A 21,856-nucleotide genomic window follows, 5' to 3' on the forward strand; every position below is an offset into this window, starting at 1 on the left:
TGTCCAGATATTACTTAAAAGAATTAACTAAAAAGATCAGACATAGCAGTTCTGTGAACTCATGATAGATCCTCACCAAGACTTGCAGCTGGCTCAAGGGCATTCTTACTAATTAGTCTGATGAGGATTTTAGTATTCTTAGTGCTTTTATTGAAGATGAGAGGCATTAATCATCAAGCCAGATGACCTGTTCTTTTTAAAGAGGTACTATGACTAATGCACATTTCAAATGAAAACAGATAAAGAAATATGACAATGTATATCTAAAGACAGAAGAGCAAAATTAAATGTCGATGTGAAGCAGGCCAGATATACTCAAATACTATCAGCTTGAATTTTTAAAATAACTTTGAAGCATTAGTTGACTCCTCTTGAGGTCCAAATGCATAAGTGAACATGAAAGAACTGGAGGTGATATCTTGGTTTCTTTTAAGTCAGGGTTTCAATCCAAACGTGTTTCCAGATGCTTAATTATGATCAGTAGTTATTAACAGTGCTGTTATTCTTTCCTCTAAAGATTGCAAATATTTGCAATTACAGTAAAGCAAATATACTATTTGACTAATGTAAAGCTTTCCATATTGGTTTATGTCATTTATTTGAATTGAAGAAAACAGTGCTGGGAGAAACTGTGGAAAGATATTCAATCCATCTTTGTACTCCACTTATACCTTGTCTGGGGTAGTTGCCAGGTCTACCCAGCTAATTGTTGATATTAACATTTTGTACTGTTTACATGAACTAAAAAACCGGAAAAAATGCTTCAAATATTTTAATTTCAGAACTATGAGTATTTCTACTCCTATCTCTTTACATGATGTTGCACTTAACTGTATTTTTAACAATGACATGTAATAAGGGAAGTTGTGTAGGCAATTTGCTTATACACTTTATTCCAGCTACAGGAAATAGAGGATTTCCAGATCAAGGCCCTGCAAAGATGAAGAGTGGAATAAATAAAGATAAATATCTCATAAATACTTTAAAATACTTCATTTGGAAATTACTGGGAGGGTGGAGATGGGGCTTGGTGATTGGTTGCAACAAGTAGGGAAACTAACTGCATGGAACAGCATAATGATACAAAAAACATCCATGCCTCTAGTGATTTGGATTTATCACTTCATATATCATTTAAAACATGTTGAAATAAGGCTATTAAATCAGAACATACCCTTAAAACAGCACTGTAAACCAGTGAGTCAGTACACTTTGAAGTTTTGTTAATTCCTGCAATGTTCCTGCCTTGGCTTGCTGGGTATGATTCAGTTGTCCAGGCAAGAGTGTGTATTGTCATTTGAGATGCCACAGGTATCTTTCCTGTCTGCCTTTTATGTCTTCTGAAGGGTGGTGGTCTGCTGTACCAGCTGCAGAGCAATTTCTGCCAGCCTCATGTAGATATCTCAGAAAGCCTGCAGCATCTCAAATGACTGCAGGCTGAATCATACCAGCTGTGTCCTGTAGTTGCTGTAAAACACAACTTATGCTACAATAGTGACAAAATATCCAGAGACTCCCACTGGGAGTGGTGAGAGAGCACTTCAGCCCTTTTGCATGGTAGGAGATACAGAGACGTCTCACATTTGCCTTGCATCTTGTCAAAATTTGATGTTTCTGGCAGCTGGGGAGTCTTCTTTTATTAGTGTGCTATGAGCAGTCCCCAACATTTATGAGTCAGTCAATTGCTCACCTTAAAAAATATTACAAATCCAGGCCAAAGTTTGCCAATGCATATGGTACTGCCTAGAAAGAGAGAGGCTAATCTCTCTTCATAAGCTGAAGCTTTATGGACTCTTTGATCATGAATGTGAAAAGAGAGAGAAAAGTCAACATTCCTAGGAAATCTATGAATACTAAAGTTAGCCACCTCCTCTGCAGATTTGAAAGGTATATTACTATGTTTTTGCTGGAGGGCTCCTTCAATTAATATTTTGTTTCACTGGAGATGGCTGAGTAAGGCCTTTGATCCTAAAATATCAAAACTAATGTACCCTTTTCAAGTGTTACACCTTAAAAAAAAAAATAGGGGAAAAATAAACACTTTTAGGACAGACATAGCTATTGGATGCAGGTTCATAGTTTACTGACTTTCTTTAATATAAAAATTCCCTATGGGTTATGGCCAAAGTTGAAAATATTTGTCATCACTGCAGTGGTAATAGAGCCAAATTAACACAGAATATAGATTCGAATGTCTGCTGAGCCTTAATCCAGTGAAGTGGCCCCCACAAGGAAACGTTTTCAAAGGTTAGGTAATCGTGCTCAGATTTGTATGACTCAAATAATGCATCTGAAATCACACCCTGGGTAAGTCCAGTAAGCCAAATATTTAGGACGCTAAATTAGATAACAGTATCAGATAAGCAGGTTTTTCTCTTAAGTTTATTTATTGCAACCCATCACCAATATTTGCACCCACTAAATGATGTCTTAACTAATAAGATACAACCTCTCTCTCTTTTACCCCTATCTTCTATCCTGCCCCAGTGTAATAAGCAAATTTTCTATACAAAATAATGCAGTTTGAATAGGTAAAAGAGAAGATGGTCCTCCTTAGTATAGCCAATTCTCTTGGGCTATGCAGAACAGAGGCTCAAATGCTGTCTCTGAAAGTGATATAATTGTAGCTAAACTTATCACTAGGAGAATATATGTGATTGGGTGTTAATTGAATTTAAAATAGTTAAATGAGAGAATGTCTAGTTTGAGGACGTTTCAACTCTAGTTTCAACTTATGTCATGACTCTAAGGTGATGCTAGGTAGCAGTGCAGTAACACTATGACAGCCTGAATGTAAGTTAACATAAAAAAATATAAATTAAATAGTGCAGTACAAAATGTCTGAGTTACATGAGGAATGGGTAAGAACAGCAGAAGATAAGCCAAAAGAAGAGATGTTAAGAGTTTTGTACAAATTATATAATTAAGTGTATGTGTAAAGTAAAGTGATGCATACTGACTTGCAAAAATCTTTAATGAATATAGAACATATCTGTTCTATCATAAAGAATATCTCCAGATACTAAAAAAAATGTGGATTTTCAGGAGGGGTTGTTCAACAAAAAGTACTCTGTTTTTAAACCAAGCTGTTTCCAAAAATTTTGTCATCCTGAGCCTATAATTCATAATGTTAGACAGTGAATGCACAACCTACAGGGAGATATCATAAAAAATATGTCAAGTCTAAATGATGTTTTATGCATGCTCAGAAATACCTTGAGTGTTGGAACATTTTGAGTAAGGTCAGCTGCTAGAGCAATATCGCTGCAATCAATGCTGTGCCAGCCTGTTGCACACCATAGCAACACTTAGGATAACTTACACAAATGCAAAAGGAATGCAGAAAGAGAGCTGAAAATTCCTAGTTCATAAGACAAGTGTAATTTAAGAAACAAGGTTTTATTTGGGATGTAGACTAATCCCTACAGAGGAGAGACCATTTCCCTGTTGGCGTGCTCCAAGCTCTGTTTGCAAATAGATAATAACTTTCAGTTCAGTGCTGAAGACTTGAAGACTGCCATTTCAGAGGGCTTTTGGGAATAACCTTTTCTCACTTTGAGCCTTCTGAATCCCTTCTATCCTTTTCTATTTGATCTGCCTTAGGCCTATTTTTTTTTTTTAATAAGTGCTTAGGAACACATGAAGAGATGAATCAGTTACAAGTAAAATTTTCAGTCAATACTCAGTAGGTAACTATGCTGGTTTCATAATGCTTGTCAATGGAGGTGATCTAATCTAGTCTATACAAATCTAAAATGGAAAATACATTTCTTTCTGAGCAGTAAGCTGTCTGATAATGAAAGAAGGGCAACGAAATAGAGATTTAGGGGTCAACAGGAAAGCCATCCTCAGAAATAATTTTCAACCAATTTTAACTCTTGAGTAATTTCAGTGATCAAGTATCAGCACTATCATTAGCACAACTGTTAGCATAAGACATTAACACACTACAATAACTATATTGATGTTTGAATATGGGTTTGGTCCCATGGATATCAATGGTAAGGTTCCACTTATGTTCACATGAGTTAATTCAGGTTGTTCAACAGTCATGAGCAAGCTGTTTGAATTGGATTTATCTAACTTTAGAAATCGAAAAGTTAAGTATTGTATCTAAGTTGCATATCTATGTTTCCAATGCAATGGGTGACTGGATACACCTCCAGAGTGTGCTTCATTTGATTCTGAGCTTATGTCTAAAAGAGGTGGGAGGAATCACCCACCCTCCATCTCCTGACTATAGTGAAGTCTTGATCACTGTCTTGACTTGCTGCCTATGTTTTAGCTTACTAAAGATGAATGATTACTGTAGAATTCAAATCCAATTGCAAGACATCATAGCCACATCATTTTAGCATTAGTTTCTTCACACAGCATGTGCTGGTATTGGCTGGTATAATGTCAGTTTTCTTCATAGAAGCTGATATGGGCTTGTGGTTTGGATTTGTGCAGGAAACAGTATTGATAATTCAGAGATGTTTTTGTTATTGCTGAATAGTGCTTGCACAGAGTCAAGACTTTTTCTTCTTCTCACCCCACTCCACCAGCAATGTGTTTGGGGGTGGACAAGAATTTGGAAGGGAACACAGCTGTGACAGACCCCATCTGATCAAAGGGATTTCCCAGATCATATGGCATCATGCTCAGCATTTAAATCTGGAGAAGAAGAAAGGGAGGATGTTCAAGTAATGTTGTTTTTCTTCCTAAAACACCACTAATTGTGATGGAACCCTGGTTTTCTGGGGATGGTTGAACACCTGCCAGCCCACAGGAAGCAGTGAATGCACACCTTGTTTTGCTTTGCTTATATGCACAGTTTTTGCTTTACTTATTAAACTTTATCTCAACCCATGAGTTTTCTCATCTTTACCCTTTAAATTCTCTCCCTCACCCCACCAGGGGGGAGTCAGCAACCAGCTGTGTGGGGCTGAGTTGACAGGTGGGCTAAGCCATTGCACAGTGGAAGATGCAAACAAGCAATTTTCATATTCTCTTTGGCTTAAGTAAAAAGAGACTAACAGAGATTACTTGATGTGGCAGAGAGAAAAAGTCTGTATTAGAAAAGCAGCCAACAATAAGACAAATGTATTGTATTATGCATTTTTTTTGTTTACTAAGATGAAGCTCTTCATCTCATCCGTTGATTGGCTGCTAGTGGTAACAATCATATTAACAATATTTCTGATATGTAGTGTAAATACTTATGTCAGTACATGCTACATCCATTACACTTGGTAAAACTCTGTAAGGCAAAGAGAAGGTTGGTAGTAAGTCAAGTTAGTAACTTTACATCAGTAGCATATCTCTAATTAACCACTAAATGACTTCCAAGCTCTGCAAAGAGAGTCAATACTAAAGGGATCTCCCCATCTCCCATCATGTATTTTATTACCAGATGGACAACTCTATGGTTGTGATAAAGGCCAAAGAAAAAGAGAACCTAAAAAGGGATATAGAAGTTTGCTTGGAATAGAAGAGTTGATCAATTTGTCTATCAGACACACTCCGAAGTAAAGTGCTGTGATCGAGAGTAGATATATGAGGGGCTTCTGTCATAGATTATAGATTCAAGTATAAATCTTTGAAATACTATTATAAGTGCTTTATGTATCTCTGGGGCAAATCTTTCTTAGCTCTGAATTTAATATCATTTAAAGTACATGGAGGAGATGAAGAGGGAGTGGGAAAGGGAGTGTTTCATTCCAGAGGTGTGAGTTGGTGGGGGATCTAATGACAAGATTGTCACAGTGATCTTTACTTTCTCCATCAAACCCAAAGAGGACAAAGCCAAGCACAAATTCTAAACACAGACAATGAAGTTTCTGCAGGAGCAGCAGCATCAAAAGCAAATGGAGCTGTTTGTAAATGTGTGTTGTAGCTGGTAAGCAGCTAACTAAGATTTTACAGTCTGTATCCAGAGAACTGGGTCTGATATCTTCATTGTGAATGTCCCATCCCAGCATTGTTCAAGGTCAGGCTGGATGGTACTTTGTGCAACCTGGTCTAGTGGAAGGTGTCCTTGCCCACAGCAGCAGAGCTGTGAATAGACAATCTTTAATTGTCCCTTCCAACCCAAACCATTTTGTGGTTCTATGATTATGGCCCTGTTGGAGGTTTTAAATTGCTTTGAATGGACAATAACAGAAAAATATGTGTCCTTTAGCAAGGAAAGGTAGGAAGAAAGGAAGGTAGAATCACTGTGTGGACTATTTTTTTCACATTCTAAGGTATTTTTCATTTATATATTTATGTATCATGTACAACATTCATTTTCATATTTTTATAAATGGAAATACTTTGCAGTTTCTTCTTCAAGTATAACCCTGCAATGAAGAGGCAGATTACATTAGAAGCTGCCTTAGCCATGGAAATTACTGAAAGGAACATACATCTCCTACCAATCCAGAAAAATTGGATGTGTCAAAAGAGAGGAGCGGTGTTAACACCAAGAGAATTAAAATTAGCTTATTGCTCAAGACCTTGCTGATAATGATTAGTGATTTTCTTGTTCTGATACAAAAGTTAACTCACTAATACAAGATGGGAAAAAATGACTAAGTGACAGTGAAAAGTAAGTAGTGTGTTTTCTTCAGCATTAGTATTTTTGATCTGTAAAACACATGGTCTCATCACTAAATGCACTCAACATCAGCCACAATTACTTTCCAATCCGTGCTCCCATAACACAAACCAATGTTAGTACTGATATTTCTTTAAAAATGGCATTCTATATTTTTCCTCTCAGTAAATATCCTTTTTTGATGTAACTTTACATTAAAAAAAAAAACACTTTAGGGCCTCTGCTCAATATTCTAAAAATTTATCTACAAATCTTTGTTTTTGGAACAGTACAAGAGTAACTTAAAGTCTCTGAAGTATAACACTCTTTACCCAAGTCTCAAGGGATAAAAATTCTTATTACATGACGAAAATCAAATTCTATTTTTTAAAGTCTGCATTCCACTTTTGATGTAATCTACAGAGAGAGCAGGCTTTTAGAAATGATGCAAGCTGACAACTGATGTCTAGCTTATTGACATTTAGAAGGGTAATTGTTTGCTGGCAGCTTGTCCAGAAGAAGTTTCCAAAGCCTCAGTGTACACATCACCCAAAGCTCTCACTGAAGGCCAATCTTCAAATGTCACTGTAGAACATAAACAGATAAAAGGTTATCCTAATTAAAGCTGTGATGAGAGTTCAAGACTATTAAAAAGAGAAAAAGAATTATTTAAAAAGTTGTCTAAATAAAATCTTTCGTAAGAAAAGAGGCTTTTGCTATTTTGGGGTTTTTTAATTTACAAACAAGATAATTAAGAGATACTATATACAAAAGATATTTTAAATCAAGTACATTCCTTTTAATTTGTATTAATTCTCATTTTAAATAGCTCTTTCTAAGCTTTTAGAAAAGGAATTTTCTTTTTGGAAAATTTTGACAGGTCTTGCAGGAATAACTGAGATCATGGGGAGCACCAGAAGAGGCTACATGAAAAGGCCATGTGGAGGATTAAGCCAGCACCAAGAGGAGCACTGGCAGCCTCTCTCCTTATTCACTGCTGTGTTGAATCTCTGTTCTGTGTGAAATAAAATCTTACTACTGTGTACAAAGGCATTTCTGCCTTATTGTTGCCATCTCACAAATACTACTCCCTTTTTCAGCCTCCAGAAAACTGTGTGAAAGAATCTGTTCTGTTATGAGATGAGGATACTCTATATTTCTGCCAACTTGCAAATTCAACATAAATCCAATGATTTAAAGAGGCATGGCCTGAATAATAAGAAGCACTGGGGAAGATCCAGCATTAGTGAGTCCACCATCTCTCCAAGTTCCCCACTATGGACAGCAACATTTGGCTGCTTTTCCCTTTGTGTCCAAGCAACTCTGCAGACACGAGTTAGAAAACATCCTATATGAACCTACTGAGTTTTTTTAAATCTTGTGGTTTTAAAATAAAACCATTTAAATACAATTATTAAAGTAAATTAAACATTTAAATAAAAATCTTATGCAGAGCTATAAGAATCACTATAAATTCTGTGATACATCTTTTCATGGCAGTCTCTTCTCTCCCCCTCACTGCTCCCCAGGGAGTTTCTGTATGCCCCATCACACATTGTTGCACTGCCGCCAAACGGCTGCTATTGCAAGAACTGAAGGTCTGGGGTTTTTGTTGTCATATAATTGGCATGTTGGTGCTAGCTCTGAACAAGCCATAGGAGAAATGGAGAAGTTCACAGGATAATGCCTAGCAACTCAAAAAGGGAACAGAGATGACAACGCTCACATACCAAATTTTCACATGAGGGTAGTTGCTGTCAATCCATCAGCATGAATGACTGGTGCAGCACCCACATTTAGAAAAATTAGAAATGTAAATGCAAGTAGCTTTCCTTTCATATACCATGATTAGATGAAAAATTGTAATTAAAATACCAGGCAGGTCGGCAGTGCATAGACTAATTAATTCCTCATCACTACAACCTCACCATGTGGTGACTCAACAAGAAATTCTTTCTGCACTATGGCCATTTCCCCCAAGGACAGCAGAACATTGCTCTGTGTGGAGTTAGAGAACAGGATGCAAATACATGTACAGTTTCTTCTGGTATTTTAGTTCTTGAACACATTCCTCAGTGTATACCCTTGAACAGACTGGAAAGGATTATTTCAAAGGAGCAGAAGCTGAAAAAATAATTCCTGAAGTGACCTGAACTTAGGCTTCAAAACCTACATGCTCCATCTTAGATGTCTAGCTGAATTCTGAAGAGTGCTGTTCATGCTGTTATGAACAGACAGACTGGCAGTTCCCAGTCTTTGATTAATTCTTTTAAACATATCCACAGTGTGGGACAAACTATCCGTTCTCAGCATATGTCAATACTTATATGTCATATTCTCAGCAAATATGTCAATACTTACTTACCCTGACCCCCTCTGTTTGCATCCCATTAGGACTTCCTCCTCCAGAACTGTCATCCATATCCTGCTCCATTCATTTTCCCATTCTGTTCCCCAGATGTGATTGAGATCTCTCACAGCTTTATCTCTGCTCCACAGACGAATGCTGCAATGCTTTCCTACACTCCACAAACCCTACCGAAGTGCCAGTAGTGCCCTTACCTGGGAGGCTGCTGATTGCAGGGGTGCCTTGTGCCTCCTTAGCCTGCTGCTCATGGAACCTGGTACTGCTGCTCTGTCTCTTCCCTTTGGAAAGCCTTCATCTCTTGGTCACCCACCTGCAGCATCAAGGCAGGGAGTGCTCAGCAGCAGCAAGAGCACAGTGCCACTCTGTGGAGCCACCCCAAAACACCTAGTTCTCTGTCTTCCTAAAAAGTTCATATTAACAAAATCCTTTTTCAGCTATGAGGTTAATCTGTGGCATTAAGTAAGCATGAATATTACAGATTTGTAGCCATTTTCCTTTGCAGATACTTGAACTGAAAACTGATTTCAGAACTTTGCCTTCCTGCTGAAAACTCTTCATCCTCTCCCCCAAAATGCAGACTTGCTTCAGATCTGTCAGCTATGTTTTTACGGGCCTTTCTGTATCCTGTTTTGGATCTAGGATTCACAACCCTTTTTTGCCAAATATAGGTCTGCTGCCTACACAGCAAGAAAACATTTGGAGATATGACATAAGAGTCAAGATAGGAAGGTGTTTAAAAAGACTATGAAATTATGCGAAGAAAATATGGCCAACAAGGCCTGTTCATGTAAATTGGTGTATTAGATTGTGCTGGATTACACAGCCCACAATGCAGGTAAATTGCTCATCTACTAGCTTTTATTTCCATGTAAAGATAGTGCAAATGTAGCAGGAGGAATTCTGCGCTATCAGATAAGCAGCCAATCTCACAGGTAAGACAGCATTCCTGCACCTCTTATTTAGAAAAAAGAAAAGAGGTAGTGAGGTTATGTCAGTGATAAGTGCAGAAATGAGTGCAAGCAGGTTTGAAGCATGGCTTCTCTGCAGATTTTGCCACGAGATTGAATTAAAGCAGAGCATTACCATTGCCACAACTTTCACCGGGTTTTGTGTGTGTATGTGTGTGTGCGTAGTTTCTTCTCAGAAGCTGGTCTAAAAATATTTACAACTGCTTCTGAAGAATGACTCAATTATTCATGGAATTCAGACTTTCATAAATTGTAAGAACAGTTTAGGGCCTGACTCCAAACCTGTTGAAAGCAGTGATTAGTTTCCAACTAGTATCAAAAGGACCTGGATAATTATAGAAAGATCCACTTTAAAATATATAATGCTATTAGTTTTATTAAACACTTCAAAAGAGGTAAAATCTTTCCCTTAATCTTCCCTACCAGACTGAAGTGACAATTATTTCATACATTACATGCACATTTACTAACATTTACAGAAGGGCAGAAAGGTGCCTTTCAAAAAGCCACTCTTTTGCATGTAATATCTCCTATCAAATCAGAATACATTAGAATGTGGAATAGGATGAGGTGGATCTACAGTGCTATTAAAAAGCTAGGTATAAGAGATCAATAAAATGGCAGAATAATTAATATTAACATTATCTGTATTTAATTTGGCTAGCACAACACCTTAATTAATAATTCAAATTAATTTCTTCGGGGATATTTCTCAGGAAATATTTATTCTGCACCTGCTAAAATCTGCCACCTACACAACTTAAGCTAAACCATTATCGTGAATAAAAATATTCCATTCTCTCATAGGGGGTTAGCAACACAGGCTGTTATTAGGCTTGCCTGGCACTTTGCATTATAAGACTCTGCTTCTAATTTCTTATAACTGTGTTAGACTCTCATTCTCACGGTTGCCTGCCAGGTGCTACTTCAAGATGACATTTGGAAAGTTTCACTCAAAACAATCAATTATGAAATTATGACAGGGAAAGATTTCCTTCACTGAAAGTTTCGCAGGAATATTGTTCTATGAAGTCCATATAAAGGAAGACTTCAGTTAGCAGAAAGTCTTTCAGTACTTGACCAGATTTGCATGCAAAGTCCACGGAGTCAATCTGACACTAATGGATCATGTGCTACAGAAATGAGAGGCGATTTCTTGAAACAATCTTTAGGCTGTAAGACCAGAGATTGCGTGGTCTGCCATAAGATTTTTATTACAATGGGGTATCTTTTGTCCACAGAGACCATATTCCCTGACCATTTATACTGCTTTCGTTTTACAATTAGCTGCCTTTCCGTGCACAGGTGAAATGAAACCAGTCCAGAACTGACTGGGCAACAGCTCTTGCTAAATTCAAACACTAAGTGTCTGGTTTTCAGATGTGTCCCTTTCCTCAGGGTCACTGCAGGGCTCTGGCCCAAGATTTGTAGTTGAGAAGTACAAACATCATTGCTAAGCAATCCAAATTACCTCATAAACAGTTGCATATGAATATGGTCAACAGGAAAAACTGTGACATGTTTTCACAGTACATATGCACACACTGCAACTTCTCAGATGCCCTGAATGCCTCTTTTATCAGTCAGCCCACACTGGCCTTTTGGAGTAGATAACCATGCTCTCATGGCCAATTTATAACAGTGCATAAGCACACAGAAAGATAAAAATCTGTAGAAACTATCTTTATCTGGATACCAGGCATTTTCATAAGTATATACATCTTCCCATACCAACCAGCAAAAGCAGCTGCATTTACAGGTCCAACCCTGGCTGTGCTCTGCTCATGTCTTGGCCTTTCCAACCCTGAAGCTACACTCACTTTTCTCTCCATGTATCCTGGGCAGTGCAAAGCTCCCCCTGTGGTCCACACTAGCAGGCTGGGCAGCTGTGAGGGAGGACCAGGTGGGCAGGAGGGAAGAGCAAGGAAGGCTTGTCACTGCCTTCACACTGAGGACATCTGCTGTCCCCTTCCTAATCCCCCTTCTTAATCACCAGGATCTGGCAAGGACCTTTTTGCCTCCCCCTCTCACAGCCACAGCTGAGGCATATTGCCCCACACCCTGTAACATCTTCTCCTGTTCCTGCCCAGTAGCATTTGCAGAGCTGCAGTATATCCTACTCTGGTGACGTTTTGTGCTGTTCAAAAGCAGTAGCTCTTGAAACCAGGTGGAGTTATTCTACAGAGCTTTTCTTGGGCGCCATAGACCAGGAGGATCTTCAGGCACCTCCTGCCTTTCACAGTCCTTGTTTCAGGCCTCTAAGCTAGCTCTGCCAGATGTCTGGTTTCATAGTGTCTCAGGAAAGCGAGGAGATGATGCATATGAGAAACAGAAAGGTTCTAAACACAGATCCCTAATGTCAGGTTCTGGAGGATTTTTTGATATCCATGCACAGAAGTGTGACAACACCTAACATAGAATAGTCTCCTTTTTTAAAGCGCTCTTCACTCTTTCCTGCCCCTGAAAAATGCATCAGAACAACCCTGACTGGCCTGACCTCTCTCACCATCAGTGATGGATACAGTGTCTGAGGGAAGGGGAGCACAGTGCCTGCCCTCACGTACTGGCCAGCTGTGCAGATGTCTCTCTCCTAGAGAAACTTTCTCTACAGAGAATGAGCACTAAAGGTGCTGGATCCTCCCAAAGCAATGGGCATTGTGTATATATGGATATGACAAGCAGTCTGTGTGGAAGAGAAATAAGTTACGGGAATGGAAGGACTGACAATGAGGGGATATGCTGGGAGGTGGAGGTGAGGAAAGCTTGTAAACATCAGGGGTTGCCCGCACTTCCACTCAAATGCAGTCACAGATTATGCACAGATTATGCTTCTGAGTTGGAAGGGACCACAAGGATCATCGAGTCCAACCCACCCTGGCATTATTAGCACTGTGCTGGGACTGGCTGACATCTGCACTGCCCACGTGCACTTGCTGTCAGGCTGGCATCTGCCTCCCAGGCAGGATGCTCTTGTGATTTCATGGATGCTGCACTGTCCTGCCCCCCAGCCAAGCCTGCCTGCCACTGCTGCTGCTGGGGCAGGGGCAGCAGGGACATGTAGGGCTGTGGCCACAGGCCCTCCTCACACAGTGCAGCACACACAGCATTTTCCATGCAGGGAAAAGCTATCCCTGTTTCTCTAAGGATGTCTTAGAGCACCTGTAAGTTTGCTGCAGGCTGCATTACTCTCTATATAAAGCTCTAGGGCTGGTAGGGCCATTTCTCCTGGCTAGTGGAGAGGCAAGGAGGTGTGTGGGCAGCCACCACCATGTGCAGCAGCTGCTCTGGGACACAAGGGCACCTGGCAGAGCTCTGCTCTGCAGGCAGACGTTGTCACTATCAGGAAGGGCTTGCCAAATCTAGGTCAGCCCAAAGCCGTTCTGCAGGCAGGGGAGGAGGAAGGGGACCTGCAACACAAGTGGATTTCTGACATTGGGAGGATATGTGGAACACAGCAGGGCAGAAGCCATGAACACTGGCAGGCTCTGGTCTTGCTTTTGACTGTGCAGCTTTCTCAGCAGCATGAGGATCTCCATGGGGAGCTCGTTGGGAGCCTGGCAAAGGCGAGAGCACAGGTGACCTTCTCTACTCAGGTTAGAGTTAAGTTTAGGGATAGTGTTAAGATCATATATATTGAGGGAAGAGAATCCTCAATGAGATACCTCTACAATTTTTTAAGAGTGTAAAAAAGTCAGAGTTTGGAAGAAAATTAAGATTATGGATCAAACCAAGAAATTTGCAACAGCAGGAAGGAGGTTGTACTTCTGTCTTCTGAGAATTGAATGCTGAAAGCTTTTTGAACCAGTTTAGGAACTATCTTGTTAGACATTAGATCCTCATGTGCTTCTGAACAGACTAAGGAATAACTTAAGTAATTACATTACTGATTTGACTGGATTGTTGCCAGTGTTAAGTTATTGTCAAGGTTAATGATAGATGAAATAAGAGGAATTTAGGGGGAATTTCTGAAGTGTGTACTTCTGGGCTGTGCCCACTTTTCTTTTTTTTTTTTTTTAACCTGACATGTAGACAGTAGACATCACTAAGCTTTTTTATAACTAGAAAATGAGATACTAGGACAAAACCTAGTGTGTCCAATAATGCATGTGTTCAAATACTTTCACCTGTGCTATACTGATCTAAAGTCAAATTTTCACGCCAGGGCTTCATGGAATAATTTTTCCCTGTCACATATGTGTGCAGTGAAGTGAGTTGAAACTGTAAACTGATCCTCATTCTGAGATACATGAATATCTAAGATATTGGGTGGGTTAATGTGAGAGAAGGGAAAACAGTCTACAGACAGAATCAGCTGGTCCCTGTGGAAAGCTCAGACTGTGTGCTGTCTCCCTCTTATCTTCCAGAAGCAGAGAGCACCAACAAGGAGTGACTGTCCTTACCTGCCCACCAAGCACTTTGGGATTGCCAGAACAAAAGTGTGTTCAGTGGATACAGAGATGAGAGGAAAGAACCTGAACTTTTTGGTGGGAAATGTACACACTGCTGATGGTGTTTCAGGTGCATGGTCAACCTGAAAAAGGGGGGAGGAGTATGTATTAAAACTGGAAAACCCTGGCATGGGGAAAGCAGTGTAAAGTCACTTTACAAGCCTCTGTTTTCATGTTGCTCTTTGAAGTAATAGATTTTCTGGTCTTTACATCATTCAAATGCACTTGGTAATGACAACACATATGGATTTCTATAATCAGATAAAAAAATCCATGCCAGAGAAAAAGTTATTTAAAAGCTTCGTGAAGCAATACTGGCCTTACCTATTAATTTAACTTTTAGTTTCGTCACTTTTCCTAATATTTTCTATTTTGATTTAAATAGGATTTTTACACTGCTTTCACCTGCTTTTCAGTATATGCGTTATTCAGTATATGCAAAGTTCAATCTTTCTCTCACACCAAAGACTATTTTTTTACACCAACATCTCCATTCATTGAGATGCACTCAATGACAACACCATCCTGTGGCTGGTATTTGCAGTGCTTCTCAGAACCACAGTACTGTGCTTAGATTCAAAATAACTTAATCTCATGAAGGAAAGAACATGCGGTAGATGTGATTGTAAGTGTAAGCAGAAGTTGGAAACTAATTGTTTAACAAGTCTCCACAACCTCATTTTAAAGGAACCAACAGATGTTAAAACTGCCCTGTACCTAATATTGATTTGTTTTACAGATGGTTCTTACTTAACTGTGTCTTATGATACATCAGTGAGTCACCAATATATTATTTATGAAAGCAGGATGCATTTAAGTTATCTTTAGAATGCAAGAGTACCTTACTAGAAATATAATATTTAGCAGCTTGTGCAAGGAATACAGAGTAGAGCAATTACTGCTTATGGACCTCATTTTTACAAGGTGGAAAAGAGAATAGTAATTTATATGCTTGTATAGAGAGGGCAGAACACTGCTAGAGCAAAGATAGTGCTTTATATATACTGCTGTTTGTGGTTAAAGAAAGTGCACACATCAATCTTCATATTTTGGTTTAGAAATGATTAATAGTGAGACAAGGTCTCTGAGTCATAGAGCAACCAAAGAGCTATGGCACATGGTGAATTATAATACAACATTAATGTGCATTACAGGAAAACTATGCAATTTTGAACATTTCTGTTACAGGATGCTTAACAGTGAGCTGTGGTGACTTGCAAGGTCTCATGACCAGATAGATGGAACCACAGACAAACTGTGCTGGATAAATTATTCTTGTGTTCTTCACATGTAAACTGCAAATCTGGCAGGATGTTGCTTGTTCTGAAAGACATTTTAATGCAACATAAAATACATCAACCATGGAAAGGAGATAAAAGGTGTGTAATTCTCCTAGTGTACTTCAAGAGTTACAAGGAGTTGAAACTCTTCAAAAATAGTCTCCAGTAGAAAAACCTTCTTGTAAGGCATGAGATGAAGGTTAAATGCGGTGAAATTAGTCTAAAGTGCCCTCCTATACACGGGACTGAGGATGAGTGGGAAGAAGGAAAAGTTGTTTGATTCTTTTTCATTGTCAGTGATGAAATAAAACCTGAGAGAAGAGCAGTATTGCAGAAAACATTTCTATAACTTAAAATCTCTAGAGGTGCTTAGCAATATGATTGTATCTTCCTGTATTTGATCCCTACAGAGCTGGCAGGGATTATTCTATATTGGGAGGTAATATAATCTACCTTTAAGCTGCATATTGTTACTTGGAGGAAAGTGAGTGTGCATGAATGAGAGCTGGTCTTCTGTGCATTGTATGGGAACAGTGCAAATGTGTCTTTCCATCTAAGAGGTTACCTCTGACAAGACTAAAGAAAGAATGAATCCTCAGTGTTATCAAAACATTTTCCTCCCTATATACTTCTATTAAGATTAACCCAAGAATATCATGCTTGTTTGAAATTTGTGTAAAGGAGGATTAAATATATTTTCTCTTGGCATATGCCAAGTAGTTCCTGTTACTGAAAAGACTTAAAGCTGCATGCATATTATAAAACAGACAGTTATTGGAAATTATTGGTGTTTAGTAACTTCCAGTATGAATTATTCACTAATTTAATACCTGCTAAAGTAACTTTACATACTGCTTCCACTGATCAAGACTAATTTCAAGTATTTACAAGAGTAAAATTTGTTATTCATTTAAGGGGCCACTAGAGATATGATTCTATGATAATATATGAAATTGTAAGTTTTTAAAGTGGTGCCTTCAATAATTAAGTCATACTGTACAAATATCTGTTCACAGTATGTTGCTATCAACTATGTACCATGTTGTCTTTAACTTGTACCATTTGCTAAACTTTAACTTTGGTCTGACACAATATGGTAATATTTAGAGGGAGGTTGCTTTCTTTTCAAATTAGACAAGATAATGTATCTGCTCTTGAGAACAAGGTAAGACAAAAGTATATATTTTCACACCTGAAGAAATCTTTATCTAAAATTTAAAAATGGATCTGAAATTTGTCCCAGAAACCTTTGCATTAGGAACAGAATTTTGAAAAGCAGCCCACACCTGTCCTAGTTACAAACTATTCAAAAATTTATATCTCATATATTCTCTGACTACCAGAGCTACCCATAAATTGTCCAAGTATTTAATATCACCAGGCTCACTGTAAGGGCAGCAAATCATATTAAATTTCTCAGATTCAGAACTCTTGGTGCTACTGCCTGTTCTGACTCCAGAGTGACAATTGGGATCGAGGGACTTTTTCCCAAGGGCATTTCTCATCTTTTCCAACCAGATCTAGAATGCCATTGTAGGATGCTGCCTTAGAGAACCATAGATGGGATATGACCAGAAACTGCAGAATAGGGTAAAGGAGCAGCTGTAAACTGGAAAAGCAGCTGTGGCTTCTGCATGTGAGAACTTCTCCTAGAAAATAAGTCTTTTGAGGAGGAAGAGGAAACCATTTAAAAACCAATGTCTCCTACTTCTCTCATATGAATGAATGAGAAACTTAGTGTTTGAAATTTTCATGGTCTCCTTGAAGGAAAGATAGATATATTTTCATGCATTCTGTGAAATATTATTTATTTGTAACTTGCTCATGTCTAGGTCTCTAGCCATTCTTGGAAACAGAAAGAAAAACACGTTAAGCTGACATTTACTTGACATGCACAAAGATTGACAACTTGTGTTTTAACTAAGTAGGAGACTGCCGTAGTTCCTTCAGAGCGGAATCTGGGAATGTGCTGGGCTTGGTGAAACTGTCTGTACTGAGCAGGGAGAGTAACATTGTAACATTTGCTATGAGACTTCACTAAATAGTGGATTAGATTCATGTTTCAACTCCATGATTACCATCACATATGACATGAAAAAAGCATGATATTGCATGAAAAGTGTAAAGTACTGAGAGCTCAGCTTTAAAACAGGTGCTGGATAAAAATACAAGTATAACTACTGTAAAAATGCTTTGAATTTAGTGTCTTGGTACTGGTGTTTTTTTAGCATTAATAGAATTTTAGCTTTCAGTAAATATCAACTTCATACTCATGTATTTTATTGCCAAAATATAGCTTATCACTGTGCAAGTTTTACATTTATGCTACAACATTTACCAAACTTTTAAAAAGGCAGGAATCTTCCTGATGATAATGTAAATATAACATTCTAACTCTGACGTGCTAGTTTTGCAACATCTGTTCTCATATTTCAGGTGTGCTTGATGAAGCTGAATGATACTGAATAAACTGCTGATCTTTCATCTTTGGTTCACTGATTCAAGCCTGCAACGAATTGCTGAGTAAAGGGAAGGGTTTGTCAGGTCAGGCCATATTGCATAACAATGAAAAGTTTCTCGTGCCAGAATCTCTGCATGTAAACTGCGTCTAGACAGAGTAAACACAGAGGGTCCCCACAGGTTCTGTTTCCCATTTATTTGTCAAGACTGAAGTCTTGCTCTCCTAGCTTTTTCAGTGCTGTTGTCTATGGTAGCAGTATTACAGCTATCACAGCTACATTGATTCTTTCATCCTGCTGTCATCAGGGTATAGTAATACTTTCCTTCAGAGCAGTGTTTGAGTTCTTAGATAAGTGATTTCTTTTTGTCAGTATTGTTAAGGCTTAGGGGTGGCTTGAGAGTGTATCAGGTGAGTTTTTGCTGAAAGCCAATATAATGACAAAATTATGCACAGGAATCACGCCATGCAAATTTGCAACTGAACAGTGCAATGCCTTACATGCTTGCTGCACCTCCTCTCCTCCCAGCCCACTCTCAGAATGCTCTCTACGACTCTTCAGCAGTTTCTGCTCTTTGCAATACTGTTGCCATCCTGTAAGGCAAACTCAGATGAACAAGGAGACAGTGACCTTAGTTCTGACACCACTGCTGGGATAGATTAATCACCCTGCCTGAGAAATCAACTACTCTTTCTCTCCATCCTAAAGCACTGGTTTAGAGGCAGGCTTGAGCCAGGCTACTGGTCAAAATGTAGGTATTTTGAAGGAAGGAGATGTGAGGTCAAAGCAAATGCGTGCTCTTCAGCGAGCTTACAGACTGTGGGTGTAAGTAAAACTTGGCTGTGAAAGGTCATACCCAATGCCTTCCTCCAAGAGCCTCACCCTGCCATGCCATCTTACTCATCCTCATGCCCTGATGCAGCAACCACCTGCACGCCTGGATTTTGGCTATCTTCACAAGGACAGTGGCTTGAGACAGGGAAATTCACTCCTCAGACCAGACTTGGACACCTTTATTCAAGTTACCTACAATATCTTCAGCTTTTCAAGGCAGTCAGTAGTGCTGATGTTCCCTGGGCCAATGCAAGTGGCAAGTTGATCAGCAAAGTCTGTATACCTGAAACTTGTTCCACTGTGCCTTTATGGTGTATTGCTAATGCAGGTGCTCCTAGATCACAGTGGATATGTGGGCACTGGATACAATACAGTGTTTGCCACCTCAGAGAGACAGGAGTTGGTCCTACACTATCTACCTCCTCAAAAACACAAAGTTAGTAGCATTAAAGAATGATAGAATTGGCTGTATTGGAAAATATTGGATCCCACTGTTAACCAAACACTTCCAAGTTGACCTCTAAATCGTGTCTTTAAACTCCACATCTGCACGTCTTTCAAATACCATCTTGATGGCAATTCAACCACTTCCCTGAGCAACCTGCTACAATTCCTGACAATCTCTTCCCTGAAGAAGTTTTTTCATTCTGAACCTCTTGTGAGTTGACTTGAGGCCATAACCTCCTGTTCTATTGCTTGTTACTTGAGAGAAGAGACCCAACACTCACCTTGCTCAAGCCTCCTTTCAGGCAGGTGTAGACTGTGCTAAGGTGTTCCCTGAGCCTCCTTTTCTCCAGGGTAAAACACCCCAGCTCTGTTAGGTATTCCTGGTAAGACTTGTATCTGAGCTGATGGGGTTTGTCTTCTCTAGGGCTTTATCATCTCTGTGCAGGTGACCACAGGCCACACAGAAGTTCAGAGTTAATGAGTACGTGAAGCATATGGGCTGTAGGCTTCACCCAAGGGCATGTTTGATGATTACTGCTTCACTGCAGTCTTGTGGGAGCAGATCAAGGAGCAGTTCTGAAGCTCAAAGACCCTACAGTGTGCTTTGCATTCAAATGCACATATCACTGTTCAGCAAGTTTGCAGCAGAAGCTGTTCTGAGCAGATAGGGATGCAACAAAGAAGGGAAACAACGGCTCTAGGCTCTCTGAGAAAACACACACAGGCTTGCTTGTGCTGCTGTGCAACATCCATAATAAACAAACAAATGTTAAAGTAGCTTTAATCTCATAAAAAGTTGAAGCAAAAAAAAAAAAAAAAGATAAAAGTAATAAAAACCCTTTACCCCCAGGGAAAAAAGAAGAAAATCTCTATTCCCAAAACTAAAAATAATCTCAAAAATAAATAAAAAACCCTTTACTTTTAAACAACTCATCCTTAAAATAATACCCCATAAGTTGACATGGCCCATAAACACAACTAAGATGGGAAGGACTTCACAATTGCAAATTTCCGGGCAGCTGCTATCTGTAAGAATTAAAAGCCATTAAAAAACTATTTTCTTATAAAAAAGTCTCCATAACATGACAAGAGAGACTCCTCTCCCTAAATAAACTTTAAAAAAACTATTTTAAAGATAATAAACATTATCAATAAGAAAGAAAAAAAGTGTAAAGAGAAAGAAAAGTGTTCTAAAAGTTTATTAATGGAACTAAAAGAAGAATAATAAGAATTAGAATAAAGTTTTCTTTATACTTTCTTCAAAATTTAAGCCTACTTTACTCTTCTCCTAATCCTATCTCACAACAACAAAAAAATTCTAATAAGAACATTAACATTTAAGCAACACTAAACCTACTACATTATTTGATACATTAGCCAAAAAATCTCAAATTAACAAGCCAAAACCACTACAGCTGCCCTATTTAAAGTATATTTTGTTGCTTGTGAGAAAACCCAACTTGTGCACTCTTGCCAACACTGTTCAAGCACAGATGTGTGTGACCCATTATAACACCCCAAGACATTTAAATGCAAAGAAGTTTATTGACGTTCCTTTTCTCTGGGTTAAGTGCACAGGAGAAATACCCACCAGATATTCTCAAGAGGTCAAAATTATACAAAAGTTTACTGGGAAAATATAGAAAGTCAAGGAACTTCAACAAAGGATTTAATACAATATCAAATTAACAAAAACCACTTATCATAGCATTGTCTTAGCCTATCCAACTTTGCAAAATTTAAATCCATTTGATGTTAAGTTGCCTAAAATGTTCCACGAAAAGAGAATTAGGAGAAGAAGAAAGGGAGAAATATAGAAAAAAACATAGAGAAACACACACCAGTAACCAAATCGTGGATCCCAGCACAAATAAACTCCAAGAGGGGCATGCTCAAGACATGTGCTTACTTCTCAGTCAGCCCATTAAACCTCAGGCCAACGTGGGTCCTCTCCCCAGGTGGGACCCTGGTCACTCAGCTGGATTAGCACCGCCCCTGGAGTGTGATTGATTGATTGATTGATTGATTGATTGATGACAGACACTGCGGGGCTGGGATGCTCCAGCTCTGGGCTGGGGATGTGGTGTGTGAAGCAGGGCACTGCCTCGCCAGAGCAAGACACAACCTCCCTCTCTCTCCCACACATCCCAAAATATCTCGAGGCATCAATCTTTCCCAGCCTTACATACATAATTGTATATTATATATATACATATAACATATCATATAACATATATTATATTATTTATCAATTTATTTATAGATCCATAATCTAGGAAAAATATTGAGTTTGAAAAATTTTATTTTTCATAAAAGAAAGTTGATATTAAGAAGAGAGGAGTAAAATTATTTATTAATGATGATGTCAAACATTATATTATTTGACTAGGATTGAGATTTGATGGGTAGTTTGCCCTTTTAAAATATTGGCTTAAGATTTTCCAGTTCTCTGTAATTTCCCCTGTGTTTTAAACTTTATTAAAAGTCAACATA

At 38.7% G+C, this 21,856-nt stretch overlaps 1 long non-coding RNA gene across 3 annotated transcripts in view; it reads left to right on the top strand.

The window, feature by feature from the left end:
• LOC148225550 (uncharacterized) overlaps window positions 1-21,856 on the top strand; it is an 86,097-nt gene that overhangs the window by 48,819 nt on the left and 15,422 nt on the right. For 2 of the 3 annotated variants that reach the window (XR_015808250.1, XR_015808252.1), the window contains one exon: window positions 14,260-14,413. This is a non-coding gene — a long non-coding RNA (uncharacterized LOC148225550). The remainder of the gene's footprint in view (window positions 1-14,259; window positions 14,414-21,856) is intronic. The other variant, XR_015808251.1, reaches the window with a different exon arrangement.

Source organism: Sturnus vulgaris, chromosome 1 (assembly GCF_052056855.1).
Source record: "Sturnus vulgaris isolate bStuVul1 chromosome 1, bStuVul1.hap1, whole genome shotgun sequence".
Taxonomy (NCBI): domain Eukaryota; kingdom Metazoa; phylum Chordata; class Aves; order Passeriformes; family Sturnidae; genus Sturnus; species Sturnus vulgaris.